Consider the following 14,813-nt stretch of genomic DNA (forward strand, 5'->3'; position numbering starts at 1 on the left):
CACCGCCTGCTCCATCTCCTTCTGCTCCACCTCCTCCTCCTGCTCCGTCTCCACCTCCTGATCCTTCTCCACCTCCTGTTCCTTCTCCTCCTCCAGCTCCATCTCCTCCTCCTCCTCCTGCTCCTTCTCCATGTCCTGCTCCATCTCCACCTCCTGCTCCTTCTGCTCCTCCTCCTGCTCTTTCTCCACCTCCTGCTCCTTCTCCACCTCCTGCTCCCTTCCGTCCTCCTGCTCATTTTCCACCTCATGCTCCGTCTCCTTCTGCTCACCCTCCTCCTCCTGCTCCTTCTCCACTTCCTGCTCCTTCTCCCCTTCCTGCTCCTTCTCCTCCTCCAGCTCGTTCTCCTCCTCCAGCTCTTTCTCCAAGCCCTGCTGCTTCTCCACCTCCTGCTCCCTCTCCATCTCCTGCTCCTTTTCCCGCTTCCGCTCCATCTCCTTCAACCCCTCCTGCTCCAGCTCCTTCTCCCCGACCTGCTCCTTCTCCTCCTCCTGCTCCTTCTCCTCCTCCTGCACCTTCTCCTCCTCCTCCTCCTCCTCCTTCTCCACCTCCTGCTGCTTCTCCACCTCCATCTACTTCTCCTCCTCCTGCTCCTTCTCCTGCTCCTGCTCTTTCTCCACCTCCTGCTCCTTCTCCTCCTACTGCTCCTTCTCCTCCACCTGCTCCTTCTCCCCCTCCTGCTCCTTCTCCTCCTCCAGCTCGTTCTCCTCCTCCAGCTCTTTCTACACCTCCTGCTCCTTCTCCTCAACCTGCTCCTTCTCCTCCTGATGCTCCTTCTCCATCTCCGGTTGCTTCTCCTCCTCCTGCTCCTTCACCTCCTCCTGTTACTTCTCCTGCTCCAGCTCCTTCTCCACCTCCTGCTCCTTCTGCTCCTTCTCCTCCTCCTGCACCTTCTCCTCCTCCGTCTCCTTCTCCTCCTCCTCCCCCTTCTCCTGCTGCTTCTGCACATCCTGCTCCTTCTCCACCTCCTGCTCCTTCTCCACCTACTGCTCCTTCTCCTCCTCCTGCTCTTTCCACACCTCCTGCTCCTTCTCCACCTCCTGCTCCCTTCCCCCCTCCTGCTCCTTTTCCACCTCCTGCTCCTTCTCCTTCTGCTCACCGTCCTCCACCAGCTCCTTCTGCACTACCTGCTCCTTCTCGCCCTCCTGCTCCTTCTCCTCCTCCAGCTCGTTCTCCTCCTCCAGCTCTTTCTCCACGCCCTGCTGCTTCTCCACCTCCTGCTCCCTCTCCATCTCCTGCTCCTTTTCCCGCTTCCGCTCCATCTCCTGCTACCCCTCCTACTCCTGCTCCTTCTCCGCCTCCTGCTCCTTCTCCTCCTCCTGCTCCTTCTACTCCTCCTGCACCTTCTCCTCCTCCTTCTCCTCCTTCTCCACCTCCTGTTACTTCTCCACCTCCACGACCTTCTCCTCCTCCTGCTCCGTCTCCTCCTCCTGCTCCTTCTCCTCCTCCTGCTCTTTCTCCACCTCCTGCTCCTTCTCCACCTACTGCTCCTTCTCCTCCTCCTGCTCCTTCTCCTCCTCCTGCACCTTCTCCTCCTCCTTCTCCTCCTTCTCCACCTACTGCTCCTTCTCCTCCTCCTGCTCCTTCTCCTCCTCCTGCTCCTTCTACTCCTCCTGCACCTTCTCCTCCTCCTTCTCCTCCTTCTCCACCTCCTGTTACTTCTCCACCTCCACGACCTTCTCCTCCTCCTGCTCCGTCTCCTCCTCCTGCTCCTTCTCCTCCTACTGCTCCTTCTCCACCTACTGCTTCTTCTCCTCATCCTGCTCCTTTTCCTCCACCTGCGCCTTCTCCTCCTCCTCCTCCTTCTGCACTACCTGCTCATTCTCATTCTGCTCCCCCTCCTCCTCCTGCTCCTTCTCCTCCTCCTGCTCTTTCACCTCCTCCTGCTCCTTCTCCTCCTACTGCTCCTTCTCCTCCACCTGCTCCTTCTCCTCCTCCTGCTCCTTCTACACCTCCTGCTCCTCCTCCTTCTCCACGTCCTGCTCCATCTCCACCTCCTGCTCCTTCTGCTTCTTCTTCTCCTCCTGCTCCGTCTCCTCCTCCGACTCCTTCTGCTCCTCCTCCTCCTTCTCCTGCTCCTGCTCTTTCTGCTCCTCCTGTTCCTTCTCCACCTCCTGCTCCTTCTCCACCTCCTGCTCCTTCTCCTCCTCCTGCTCCTTCTCCACCGCCTGCTCCATCTCCTTCTGCTCCACCTCCTCCTCCTGCTCCTACTCCACTTCCTGCTCCTTCTCCTCCTCCTGCTCCTTCTCCACCGCCTGCTCCATCTCCTTCTGCTCCACCTCCTCCTCCTGCTCCGTCTCCACCTCCTGATCCTTCTCCACCTCCTGTTCCTTCTCCTCCTCCAGCTCCATCTCCTCCTCCTCCTCCTGCTCCTTCTCCATGTCCTGCTCCATCTCCACCTCCTGCTCCTTCTGCTCCTCCTCCTGCTCTTTCTCCACCTCCTGCTCCTTCTCCACCTCCTGCTCCCTTCCGTCCTCCTGCTCATTTTCCACCTCATGCTCCGTCTCCTTCTGCTCACCCTCCTCCTCCTGCTCCTTCTCCACTTCCTGCTCCTTCTCCCCTTCCTGCTCCTTCTCCTCCTCCAGCTCGTTCTCCTCCTCCAGCTCTTTCTCCAAGCCCTGCTGCTTCTCCACCTCCTGCTCCCTCTCCATCTCCTGCTCCTTTTCCCGCTTCCGCTCCATCTCCTTCAACCCCTCCTGCTCCAGCTCCTTCTCCCCGACCTGCTCCTTCTCCTCCTCCTGCTCCTTCTCCTCCTCCTGCACCTTCTCCTCCTCCTCCTCCTCCTCCTTCTCCACCTCCTGCTGCTTCTCCACCTCCATCTACTTCTCCTCCTCCTGCTCCTTCTCCTGCTCCTGCTCTTTCTCCACCTCCTGCTCCTTCTCCTCCTACTGCTCCTTCTCCTCCACCTGCTCCTTCTCCCCCTCCTGCTCCTTCTCCTCCTCCAGCTCGTTCTCCTCCTCCAGCTCTTTCTACACCTCCTGCTCCTTCTCCTCAACCTGCTCCTTCTCCTCCTGATGCTCCTTCTCCATCTCCGGTTGCTTCTCCTCCTCCTGCTCCTTCACCTCCTCCTGTTACTTCTCCTGCTCCAGCTCCTTCTCCACCTCCTGCTCCTTCTGCTCCTTCTCCTCCTCCTGCACCTTCTCCTCCTCCGTCTCCTTCTCCTCCTCCTCCCCCTTCTCCTGCTGCTTCTGCACATCCTGCTCCTTCTCCACCTCCTGCTCCTTCTCCACCTACTGCTCCTTCTCCTCCTCCTGCTCTTTCCACACCTCCTGCTCCTTCTCCACCTCCTGCTCCCTTCCCCCCTCCTGCTCCTTTTCCACCTCCTGCTCCTTCTCCTTCTGCTCACCGTCCTCCACCAGCTCCTTCTGCACTACCTGCTCCTTCTCGCCCTCCTGCTCCTTCTCCTCCTCCAGCTCGTTCTCCTCCTCCAGCTCTTTCTCCACGCCCTGCTGCTTCTCCACCTCCTGCTCCCTCTCCATCTCCTGCTCCTTTTCCCGCTTCCGCTCCATCTCCTGCTACCCCTCCTACTCCTGCTCCTTCTCCGCCTCCTGCTCCTTCTCCTCCTCCTGCTCCTTCTACTCCTCCTGCACCTTCTCCTCCTCCTTCTCCTCCTTCTCCACCTCCTGTTACTTCTCCACCTCCACGACCTTCTCCTCCTCCTGCTCCGTCTCCTCCTCCTGCTCCTTCTCCTCCTCCTGCTCTTTCTCCACCTCCTGCTCCTTCTCCACCTACTGCTCCTTCTCCTCCTCCTGCTCCTTCTCCTCCTCCTGCACCTTCTCCTCCTCCTTCTCCTCCTTCTCCACCTACTGCTCCTTCTCCTCCTCCTGCTCCTTCTCCTCCTCCTGCTCCTTCTACTCCTCCTGCACCTTCTCCTCCTCCTTCTCCTCCTTCTCCACCTCCTGTTACTTCTCCACCTCCACGACCTTCTCCTCCTCCTGCTCCGTCTCCTCCTCCTGCTCCTTCTCCTCCTACTGCTCCTTCTCCACCTACTGCTTCTTCTCCTCATCCTGCTCCTTTTCCTCCACCTGCGCCTTCTCCTCCTCCTCCTCCTTCTGCACTACCTGCTCATTCTCATTCTGCTCCCCCTCCTCCTCCTGCTCCTTCTCCTCCTCCTGCTCTTTCACCTCCTCCTGCTCCTTCTCCTCCTACTGCTCCTTCTCCTCCACCTGCTCCTTCTCCTCCTCCTGCTCCTTCTACACCTCCTGCTCCTTCTCCACCTCCGGCTCCTTCCCCACCTCCGGCTCCTTCTCCTTGTCCTCCTCCTGCTCCTTCTCCACGTCCTGCTCCATCTCCACCTCCTGCTCCTTCTACTCCTCCTCCTGCTCTTTCTCCAACTCCTGCTCCTTCTCCACCTCCTGCTCCCTTCCCTCGTGCTGCTCCTTTTCCACCTCCTGCTCCTTCTCCTTCTACTCACCCTTCTCCTCCTTCTCCTTCTCCACTTCCTGCTCCTTCTCCTGCTCCTGATCCTTCTCCCCCACCAGTTTCTTCTCGCCCACCGGTTCCTTCTCCCCCACCAGTTCCTTCTCCACCTCCTGCTCCTTCTCCACCTCCTGCTCCATCACCTCCTCCTTCTCCTTCTCCATCTCCTGCTCATTCTCCAATTCCTGCTCCTTCTCCTCCAACTGCTCTTTCTCCAAATCCTGCTCCTTCTGCTCCTCCTCCTCCTGCTCCTTCTCTTCCTCCTGCTCCTTCTCCAGCTCCTGTTACTTCTCCATCTTCTGTTCCTTCTCCACCTCCTGCTCCCACCATATCTCCTGCTCCTTCTCCCCCTTCCTCTCCATCTCCTGCTAACGCTCCTACTCCTGCTCCTTCTCCCCCTCCTGCTCCTTCTCCTGCTCCTGCTCCTTCTGCAACTCCTGCTCCTACTCCACATCCTGCTCCGTCTCCACCTCCTGCTCCTTCTCCTCCTCCAGCTCCTTTTCCTCCTCCTGCGCCTTTTCCTCCTCCTGCATCTTCTCCACCGCCTGCTCCTTCTCCTTCTGCTCGCCCTCCTCCTCCTGCTCCTTCTCCACCTCCTGCTCCTTCTCCTCCTCCTGCTCGTTCTCCTCCTCCAGCTCTTTCTCCACAACCTGCTCCTTCTACACCTCCGGCTCCTTCTCCACCTCCGGCTCCTTCTCCTTCTCCCCCTTCTGCTCCTTCTACACGCCCTGCTCCATCTCCACCTCCTGCTCCTTCTGCTCCCCCTCCTCCTCCTTCTCCTTCTCCACTTCCTGCTCCTTCTCCTCCTCCTGCTCCTTCTCCCCCTCCAGTTCCTTCTCCTCCTCCAGTTCCTTCTCCCCTCCTGCTCCTTCTCCACCTCCTGCTCCATCACCCCCTCCTTCTCCTTCTCCATCACCTGCTCATTCTCCAATTCCTGCTCCTTCTCCATCTCCTGTTCTTTCTCCAATAACTGCTCCTTCTGCTCCTCCTCCTGCTACGTCTCCTCCTCCTGCTCCTTCTCCAGCTGCTGTTCCTTCTCCATCCCCTGTTGCTTCTCCACCTAATGCTCCTTTTCCACCTCCTGCTCCCTCTCCACCTCCTGCTCCGTCTCCCCCTTCCGCTCCATCTCCTGCTACCCCTCCGGCACCTGCTGCTTCTACCCCTCCTGCTCCATCTCCCCCGCCTGCTCCTTGCACCCCTCCTGCTCCATCTTCACGTCCTGCTCCTTCTCCACGTCCTGCTCCTTCTCCACCTCCTGCTGCCTCTACATCTTCTGCTCCTTTTCCCCCTTCCGCTCCACTTCCTGCTATCCCTCCTACTCCTGCTCCTTCTCCCCATCCTGCTCCTTCACCCGCTCCTGCTCCTTCTCCTCCTGCTACTTGTCCTCCTCCTGCACCTTGTCCTCCGCCTCCTCCTTCTCCACCTCCTGCTCCTTCTCCACCTCCTGCTCCTTCTCCTCCTCCTGCTCCTTCTCCTCCTCCTGCTCCATCTCCTGCTCCTGCTCCTTCTCCACCTCCTGCTCCTTCTCCACCGCCTGCTCCATCTCCTTCTGCTCCTCCTCATCCTGCTCCGTCTCCACCTCCTGCTCCTTCTCCTCCTCCTGCTCGTTCTCCTGCTCCTGCTCCTTCTCCACCTCCTGCTCCTTCTCCACCTCCTGCTCCTTCTCCTCATACTGCTCATTTTCCTCCTCCTGCTCCTTCTCCACCTCCTGCTACTTCTCCTCGTCCTGCTCCTTCTCCTCCTCCAGCTCGTTCACCTCCTCCAGCTCGTTCTCCACTTCCTGCTCCTATTCCACCTCCTTTTCCTTCTCCAACTAAGGCTCCTTCTCCTTCTCCTGCTCCTTCTCCTTCTACACGTCCTGCTCCATCTCCACCTCCTGCTCCTTCTGCTCCTCCTCCTGATCTTTCTCCTCCTCCTGATCCTTCTCCACATCCAGCTCCTTCTCCTCCTTCTGCTCCTTCTCCTGCTGCTGCTAATTCTGCACCTCCTGTTCCTTCTCCACCTCCTGCACCTTCTCCACCTCCTGCACCTTCTCCTGCTCCTTTTCCTCCTTCTGCTCCTTCTCCGCCGCCTGCACCTTCTCCTTCAGCTCCCCCTGCTCCTCCTGCTCCTTCTCCACCTCCTGCTCATTCTCCACCTCCTGCTCTTTCTCCTCCTCCTGCTCCTTCTCCCCCTCCTGATCCATCTCCTCCTCCAGCTCGTTCTCCTCCTCCAGCTCGTTCTCCACAACCTGCTCCTTCTGCACCTCCTGCTTCTTCTCCACCTCCGGCTCCACCTACATATGCGGCTACTTCTCCTTCTCCTCCTCCTGCTCCTTCTCCACGTACTCCTCCATCTCCACCTCCAGCTCCTTCTCCTTCTGCTCCCCCTCCTCCTCCTTCTCCTCCTGATACTTCTGCTCCTCCTGCTCCTTCTCCCCCTCCAGTTCCTTCTCCTCCTCCTGTTCCTTCTCCCCGTCATGCTCCTTCTCCACCTCCTGCTCCATCAGCTCCTCCTTCTCCTTCACCATCTCCTGCTCATTCTCCAATTCCTGCTCCTTCTCCGAGAACTGATCTTTCTCCAATTCCTGCTCCTTCTGCGCCTCCTCCTCCTGCTCCGTCTCCTCCTCCTGCTCCTTCTCCAGCTCCTGTTCCTTCTCCATCCCCTGTTTCTTCTCCACCTCATGCTCCTTCTCCACCTCCTGCTCCCTCTCCATCTCCTGCTCCTTTTCCCAATGCGCTCCATCTCCTTTTACCCCTCCTACTGCTGCACCTTCTCCTCCTCCTGCTCCTTCTCCCCCTCCTGCTCCTTCTCCTCCTCCTGCTCCTTGTCCTCCTCCTGCACCTTCTCCTCCTCCTGCTCCTTCTCCTGCTCCTGCTCCTTCTCCACCTCCTGCTCCATCTCCTCCTCCGGCTCCATCTCGTCCTCCTGCTCCTTCTCCTCCTCCTGCACCTTCTCCTCCTCCTCCTCATCCTCCTGCTCCACCTCCTGCTCCTTCTACACCTTATGCTCCTTTTCCTCCTCCTTCTCCTGCTCCTGCTCCTTCTCCTCCTCCTGCTCGTTCTCCTCCTCCTGCTCCTTCTCCCCCTCCTGATCCATCTCCTCCTCCAGCTCGTTCTCCTCCTCCAGCTCGTTCTCCAAAACCTGTTCCTTCTGCACCTCCTGCTTCTTCTCCACCTCCGGCTCCACCGACACATGCGGCTACTTCTCCTTCTCCTCCTCCTGCACCTTCTCCTCCTCCTCCTCCTCCTCCTGCTCCACCTCCTGCTCCTTCTACACCTTATGCTCCTTTTCCTCCTCCTGCTCCTGCTCCTGCTCCTTCTCCTCCTCCTGCTCGTTCTCCTCCTACTGCTCCTTCTCCTCCACCTCCTCCTCCTCGTTCTCCTCCGACTGCTCCTACTCCTGCTTCTGCTCCATCTCCACCTACTGCTCTTTTCCCTCCCCCTGGTCGTTTTCCTCCTCCTTGTCCTTCTCCACGTCCTGCTCCTTCTTTTTCTGCTCCTTCTCCACCTCCTGCTCCTTCTCCACCTCCTGCTCCTTCGGCACCTCCTGCTCCTTCTCCACCTCCTGCTCCTTCTCCTCCTCCTGCTCCTTCTCATCCTCCTGCGTCTTCTCCTCATCCAGCTCGTTCTCCTCCTCCAGATCGTTCTCCACTTCCTGCTCCTTCTCCACCTCCGGCTCCTTCTCCAACTCAGTCTCCATCTCCTTCTCCTCCCCCTGCTACTTCGCCACGTCCTGCTCCATCTCCACCTCCTGCTCCTTCTGCTCCTTCTCCTCCTCCTGCTCCTTCTCCACCTCCAGCTCCTTCTCCTCCTTCTGCTCCTTCTCATGCTCCTGCTAATTCTGGACCTGCTATTCCTTCTCCACCTCCTGCAGCTTCTCCACCTCCTGCTCCTTCTCCTGCTCCTTTTCCCACTTCTGCTCCTTCTCCGCCGCCTGCACCTTCTCCTTCAGCTCCCCCTCCTCCTCCTGCTCCTTCTACACCTCCTGCTCATTCTCCACCTCCTGCTCCTTCTCCTCCTCCTCTCCTTCTCCCCGTCCTGATCCATCTCCTCCTCCAGCTCGTTCTCCTCCTCCAGCTCGTTCTCCACAACCTGCTCCTTCTGCACCTCCTGCTCCTTCTCCACCTCCGGCTCCACCTACACATGCGGCTCCTTCTCCTTCTCCTCCTCCTGCTCCTTCTCCACGTACTCCTCCATCTCCACCTCCTGCTCCTTCTGCTCCTCCTCCTGCTCTTTCTCCACCTCCAGCTCCTTCTCCTCCCCCTCCTCCTCCTTTTCCTCCTCCTGATACTTCTGCTCCTCCTGCTCCTTCTCCCCCTCCAGTTCCTTCTCCTCCTCCTGTTCCTTCTCCCCGTCCTGCTCCTTCTCCACCTCCTGCTCCATCAGCTCCTCCTTCTCCTTCACCATCTCCTGCTCATTCTCCAATTCCTGCTCCTTCTCCGAGAACTGCTCTTTCTCCAATTCCTGCTCATTCTGCGCCTCCTCCTCCTGCTCCGTCTCCTCCTCCTGCTCCTTCTCCAGCTCCTGTTCCTTCTCCATCCCCTGTTTCTTCTCCACCTCCTGCTCCTTCTCCACCTCCTGCTCCCTCTCCATCTCCTGCTCCTTTTCCCCTTGCGCTCCATCTCCTTTTACCCCTCCTACTGCTGCACCTTCTCCTCCTCCTGCTCCTTCTCCCCCTCCTGCTCCTTCTCCTCCTCCTGCTCCTTGTCCTCCTCCTGCACCTTCTCCTCCTCCTCCTCCTTCTCCATCTCCCTCTCATTCTCCACTTCCTGCTCCTTCTCCTCCTCCTGCTCCTTCTCCTCCTACTGCTCCTTATCCTGCTCCTGCTCCTTCTCCACCTCCTGCTCCTTCTCCACCTCCTGCTCCATCTCCTCCTCCGGCTCCTTCTCGTCATCCTGCTCCTTCTCCTAATCCAGCTCGTTCTCATCCTCCTGCTCTTTCTCCTCCTCCTGCTCCTTGTCCTCCTCCTGCACCTTCTCCTCCTCCTCCTCCTTCTCCATCTCCCTCTCATTCTCCACTTCCTGCTCCTTCTCCTCCTCCTGCTCCTTCTCCTCCTACTGCTCCTTCTCCTGCTCCTGCTCCTTCTCTACTTCCTGCTCCTTCTCCACCTCCTGCTCCATCAGCTCCTCCTTCTCCTTCACCATCTCCTGCTCATTCTCCAATTCCTGCTCCTTCTCCGAGAAATGCTCTTTCTCCAATTCCTGCTCCTTCTGCGCCTCCTCCTCCTGCTCCGTCTCCTCCTCCTGCTCCCTCTCCATCTCCTGCTCCTTTTCCCCTTGCGCTCCATCTCCTTTTACCCCTCCTCCTCCTGCTCCTTCTATTTCCTCCTGCTCCTTGTCCTCCTCCTGCACCTTCTCCTCCTACTCCTCCTTCTCCTGCTCCTGCTCCTTCTGCAGCTCCTGCTCCGACTCCACCTTCTGCTCCTTCTCCACGTCCTGCTCCTTCTCCTCCTCCTGCTCCTTTTCCTCCTCCTGCTCCTTCTCCTCCTCCTGCTCCTTGTCCTCCTCCTGCACCTTCTCCTACTCCTCCTCCTTCTCCACCTCCTGCTCATTCTTCACTAACCGCTCCTTCTCCTCCACCTGCTCCTTCTCCTCCTGCTCCTTCTCCTGCTCCTGCTCCTTCTCCTCCTCCTGCACCTTCTCCTCCTCCTCCTCCTTCTCCTGCTCCTGCTCCTTCTGCAGCTCCTGCTCCGGCTCAACCTCCTGCTCCTTCTCCTCCTCCTGCTCCTTGCCCTCCTCCTGCACCTTCTCCTCCTCCTCCTCCTTCTCCACCTCCTGCTCATTCTCCACTTCCTGCTCCTTCTCCTCCTCCTGCTCCTTCTCCTGCTCCTGCTCTTTCTCCACCTCCTGCTCCTTCTCCACCTCCTGCTCCTTCTCCACCTCCTGTTCCATCTCCTCCTCCGGCTCCTTCTCGTCGTCCTGCTCCTTCTCCTAATCCTGCTCGTTCGCATCCTCCTGCTCCTTCTCCACTTCCTGCTCCTTCTCCATGTCCTTTTCCATCTACAGCTCAGGCTCCTTCTCCTCCTCCTGCTATTTCTCCCCGTCCTGCTCCTTCTCCACCTCCTGCTCCATCAGCTCCTCCTTCTCCTTCACCATCTCCTGCTCATTCTCCAATTCCTGCTCCTTCTCCGAGAGCTGCTCTTTCTCCAATTCCTGCTTCTTCTGCGCCTCCTCCTCCTGCTCCGTCTCCTCCTCCTGCTCCTTCTCCTGCTCCTGTTCCTTCTCCATCCCCTGTTCCTTCTCCACCTCCTGCTCCTTCTCCACTTCCTGCTCCTTCTCCACCTCCTGCACCTTCTGCTCCTTCTCCTCCTCCTCCTCCTTCTCCTCCTCCTGCTCCTTCCCCTCCTCCTGCTCCTTTTCTTCCTCCTGCTCCTTCTCCACCTCCTGCTCCTTCTCCTTCTGCTCCTCCTGCTCCTTCTCCTCCTCCGGCTCCTTCTCCTCCTCCTACTCCTTCCCCTCCTCCTGCTCCTTTTCTTCATCCTACTCCTTCTCCTTCTCCCCCTCCTGCTCCTTCTCCCCCTCCTGAACCTTCTCCCCCTCCTGCTCCTTCTCCCCCTCCTGCTCCTTCTATCCCTCCTGCTCCTTCTCCCCCTCCTGCTCCTTCTCCCCCTCCTGCTCCATCTCCCCCTCCTGCTCCTTCTCCCCGTCCTGCTCCATCTCCTCCTCCTGCTCCTTCTCCTCCTCCTGCACCTTCTCCTCCTCCTCCTCCTCCTGCTCCACCTCCTGCTCCTTCTACACCTTATGCTCCTTTTCTTCCTCCTTCTCCTGCTCCTGCTCCTTCTCCTCCTCCTCCTCGTTATCCTCCTACTGCTCCTACTCCTGCTTCTGCTCCATCTCCACCTACTTCTCCTTTCCCTCCACCTGCTCGTTTTCCTCCTCCTCGTCCTTCTCCACGTCCTGCTCCTTCTTTTTCTGCTCCTTCTCCACCTCCTGCTCCTTCTCTTTCTGCTCCTCCTCCTCCTCCTGCTCCTTCTCCACCTCCTGCTCCTTCTCCACCTCCTGTTCCTTCTCCTCCTCCTGCTCCTTCTCCTCCTCCGGCTCCATCTCCTCCTCCTCCTCCTTCTCCTGCTCCTGCTCCTTCTGCAGCTCCTGCTCCGACTCCACCTTCTGCTCCTTCTCCACCTCCTGCTCCTTCTCCTCCTCCTGCTCCTTTTCCTCCTCCTGCTCCTTCTTCTCCTCCAGCTCCTTCTCCTCCTCCTGCCCATTTTCATCCTCCTGCCGCTTCTCCTCCTCCTGCTACTTCTCCTCCTCCTGCTCCATCTCCACCTCCTGCACCTTCTCCACCGCCTGCTCCTTCTCCTTCTGCTCCACCTCCTCCTCCTGCTCCTTCTCCTCCTCCAGTTCGTTCTCCTCCTCCACTCGCTCTCCACAACCTGCTCTTTCCACACCTCCTGCTCCATCTCCACCTCCTGCTCCCTCCCCTCCTCCTGCTCCTTTTCCACATTCTGCTCCTTCTCCTTCTGCTCCCCCTACTGCTCCTGCTCCTTCTCCACTTCCTGCTCCTTCTCCACCTCCTGCTCCTTCTCCACCGCCTGCTCCTTCTCCTCCTCCGGCTCCTTCTCCTCCTCCTGCTCCTTCTCCTGCTCCTGCTCCTTCTGCACCTCCTGCTCCTTCTCCACCTCCTGCTCCTTCTCCACCTCCTGCTCCTTCTCCTCCTCCTGCTCCTTCTCCTCCTCTTGCTCCTTCTCCTCCTGCAGCTCGTTCTCCACGACCTGCACCTTCTCCAACGCCTGCTCCTTCTACTTCTGCTCCCCAACCTCCTCCTGCTCCTTCTCCACCTCCTGCTCCTTCACTTCCTCCTGCTCATTCCCCTCCTCCTGCTCCTTCTCCTCCTCCAGCTCGTTCTCCACCTCCAGCTCGTCCTCCACAACCTGCTCCTTCTACACCTCCTGCTCCTTCTCCTCCTCCTGCTCCTTCTCCACTTCCTGCTCCTTCTCCACCTCCTGCTCCTCCTGCTACTTCTCCTGCTCCTGCTCCTTCTGCACCTCCTGCTCCTTCTCCACCTCCTGCTCCTTCTCCACCTCCTGCTCCTTCTCCTCCTCCTGCTCCTTCTCCTCCTCCTGCTCCTTCTCCTCCTCCAGCTCGTTCTCCACTTCCTGCTCCTTCTCCAACGCCTGCTCCTTCTACTTCTGCTCCCCAACCTCCTCCTGCTCCTTCTCCACCTCCTGCTCCTTCACCTCCTCCTGCTCATTCCCCTCCTCCTGCTCCTTCTCCTCCTCCAGCTCGTTCTCCAACTCCAGCTCGTCCTCCACAACCTGCTCCATCTCCTACTCCTGCTCCTTCTCCTCCACCTGCTCCTTCTCCTGCCCCTGCTCCTTCTCCACCTCCTGCTCCTTCTCCACCTCCTGCTCCATCTCCTCCTCCGGCTCCATCTCGTCCTCCTGCTCCTTCTCCTAATCCTGCTCGTTCTCATCCTCCTGCTCCTTCTCCTCCTCCTGCTCCTTCTCCACCTCCTGCTCCTTCTCCACCTCCTGCTCCTCCTGCTCCTTCTCCTCCTTCGGCTCCTTCTCCTCCTCCTCCTCCTTCTCCTGCTCCTGCTCCTTCTGCAGCTCCTGCTCCGACTCCACCTTCTGCTCCTTCTCCACCCCCTGCTCCTTCTCCTCCTCCTGCTCCTTTTCCTCCTCCTGCTTCTTCTCCGCCTCCTGCTCCTTGTCCTCCTCCTGCACCTTCTCCTCCTCCTCCTCCTTCTCCACCTCCAGTTCATTCTCCACTACCTGCTCCTTCTCCTCCACCTGCTCCTTCTCCTCCTCCTGCCCCTTCTCCTCCTCCTGCTCCTTCTCCACTTCCTGCTCCTTCTCCACCTCCTTTTCCATCGACAACTCAGGCTCCTTCTCCTTCTCCTCCTCCTGCTACTTCCCCACGTCCTGCTCCATCTCCACCTCCTGCTCCTTCTGCTCCTTCTCGTCCTCCTGCTCCTTCTCCTCCTCCGGCTCCTTCTCCTCCCCCTACTTCTTCCCCTCCTCCTGCTCCTTTTCCTCCCACTGCTCCTTCTCCACCTCCTGCTCCTTCTCTTTCTGCTCCTCCTCCTCCTACTGCTCCTTCTCCACCTCCTGCACCTTCTCCACCTCCTGCTCCTTCTCCTCCTCCTGCTCCTTCTCCTCCTCCAGCTCGTTCTCCACTTCCTGCTGCTTCTCCACCTCCTTTTCCTTCTCCAACTCAGGCTCCTCCTGCTCCTTCTCCTCCTCCGGCTCCTTCTCCTCCTCCTCCTCCTTTTCCTGCTCCTGCTCCTTCTGGAGCTCCTGCTCCGACTCCACCTCCTGCTCATTCTCCACCTCCTGCTCCTTCTCCACGTCCTGTTCCTTCTCCACCTCCTGCTCCTTCTCCAACTCCTGCTCCATCTCCTCCTCCGGCTCCTTCTCGTCCTCCTGCTCCTTCTCCACTTCCTGCTCCTTCTCCACCTCCATTTCCATCTACAACTCAGGCTCCTTCTCCTCCTCCTGCTACTTCTCCACTTCCTGCTCCATCTCCACCTCCTGCTCCTTCTGCTCCTTCTCCTCCTCCTGCTCCTTCTCCTCCTCCGGCTCCTCCTGCTCCTTCTCCTCCTCCGGCTCCTTCTCCTCCTGCTCCTCCTTCTCCTGCTCCTGCTCCTTCTGGAGCTCCTGCTCCGACTCCACCTCCTGCTCATTCTCCACCTCCTGCTCCTTCTCCACCTCCTGCTCCTTCTCCACCTCCTGCTCCTTCTCCAACTCCTGCTCCATCTCCTCCTCCGGCTCCTTCTCGTCCTCCTGCTCCTTCTCCACTTCCTGCTCCTTCTCCACCTCCATTTCCATCTACAACTCAGGCACCTTCTCCTCCTCCTGCTACTTCTCCACTTCCTGCTCCATCTCCACCTCCTGCTCCTTCTGCTCCTTCTCCTCCTCCTGCTCCTTCTCCTCCTCCGGCTCCTTTTCTTCCTCCTACTCCTTCTCCACCTCCTGCTCCTTCTCTTTCTGCTCCTCCTCCTCCTCCTGCTCCTTCTCCACCTTCTGCTCCTTCTCCACCTCCTGTTCCTTCTCCTCCTCCTGCTCCTTCTCCTCCTCCGGCTCCTTCTCCTCCTCCTCCTCCTTCTCCTGCTCCTGCTCCTTCTGCAGCTCCTGCTCCGACTCCACCTTCTGCTCCTTCTCCACCTCCTGCTCCTTCTCCTCCTCCTGCTCCTTCTCCTCCTCCTGCTCATTTTCCTCCTCCTGCCGCTTCTCCTCCTCCTGCTCCTTCTCCTCCTCCTGCTCCATCTCCTCCTCCTGCACCTTCTCCACCGCATGCTCCATCTCCTTCTGCTCCACCTTCTCCTCCTGCTCCTTCTCCTCCTCCAGTTCGTTCTCCTCCTCCAGCTCGCTCTCCACAACCTGCTCTTTGTACACCTCCTGCTCCATCTCCACCTCCTGCTCCCTCCCCTCCTCCTGCTCCTTTTCCACCTTCTGTTCCTTCTCCTTCTACTCC

Source organism: Heptranchias perlo, unplaced genomic scaffold (assembly GCF_035084215.1).
Source record: "Heptranchias perlo isolate sHepPer1 unplaced genomic scaffold, sHepPer1.hap1 HAP1_SCAFFOLD_89, whole genome shotgun sequence".
Lineage (NCBI taxonomy): Eukaryota > Metazoa > Chordata > Chondrichthyes > Hexanchiformes > Hexanchidae > Heptranchias > Heptranchias perlo.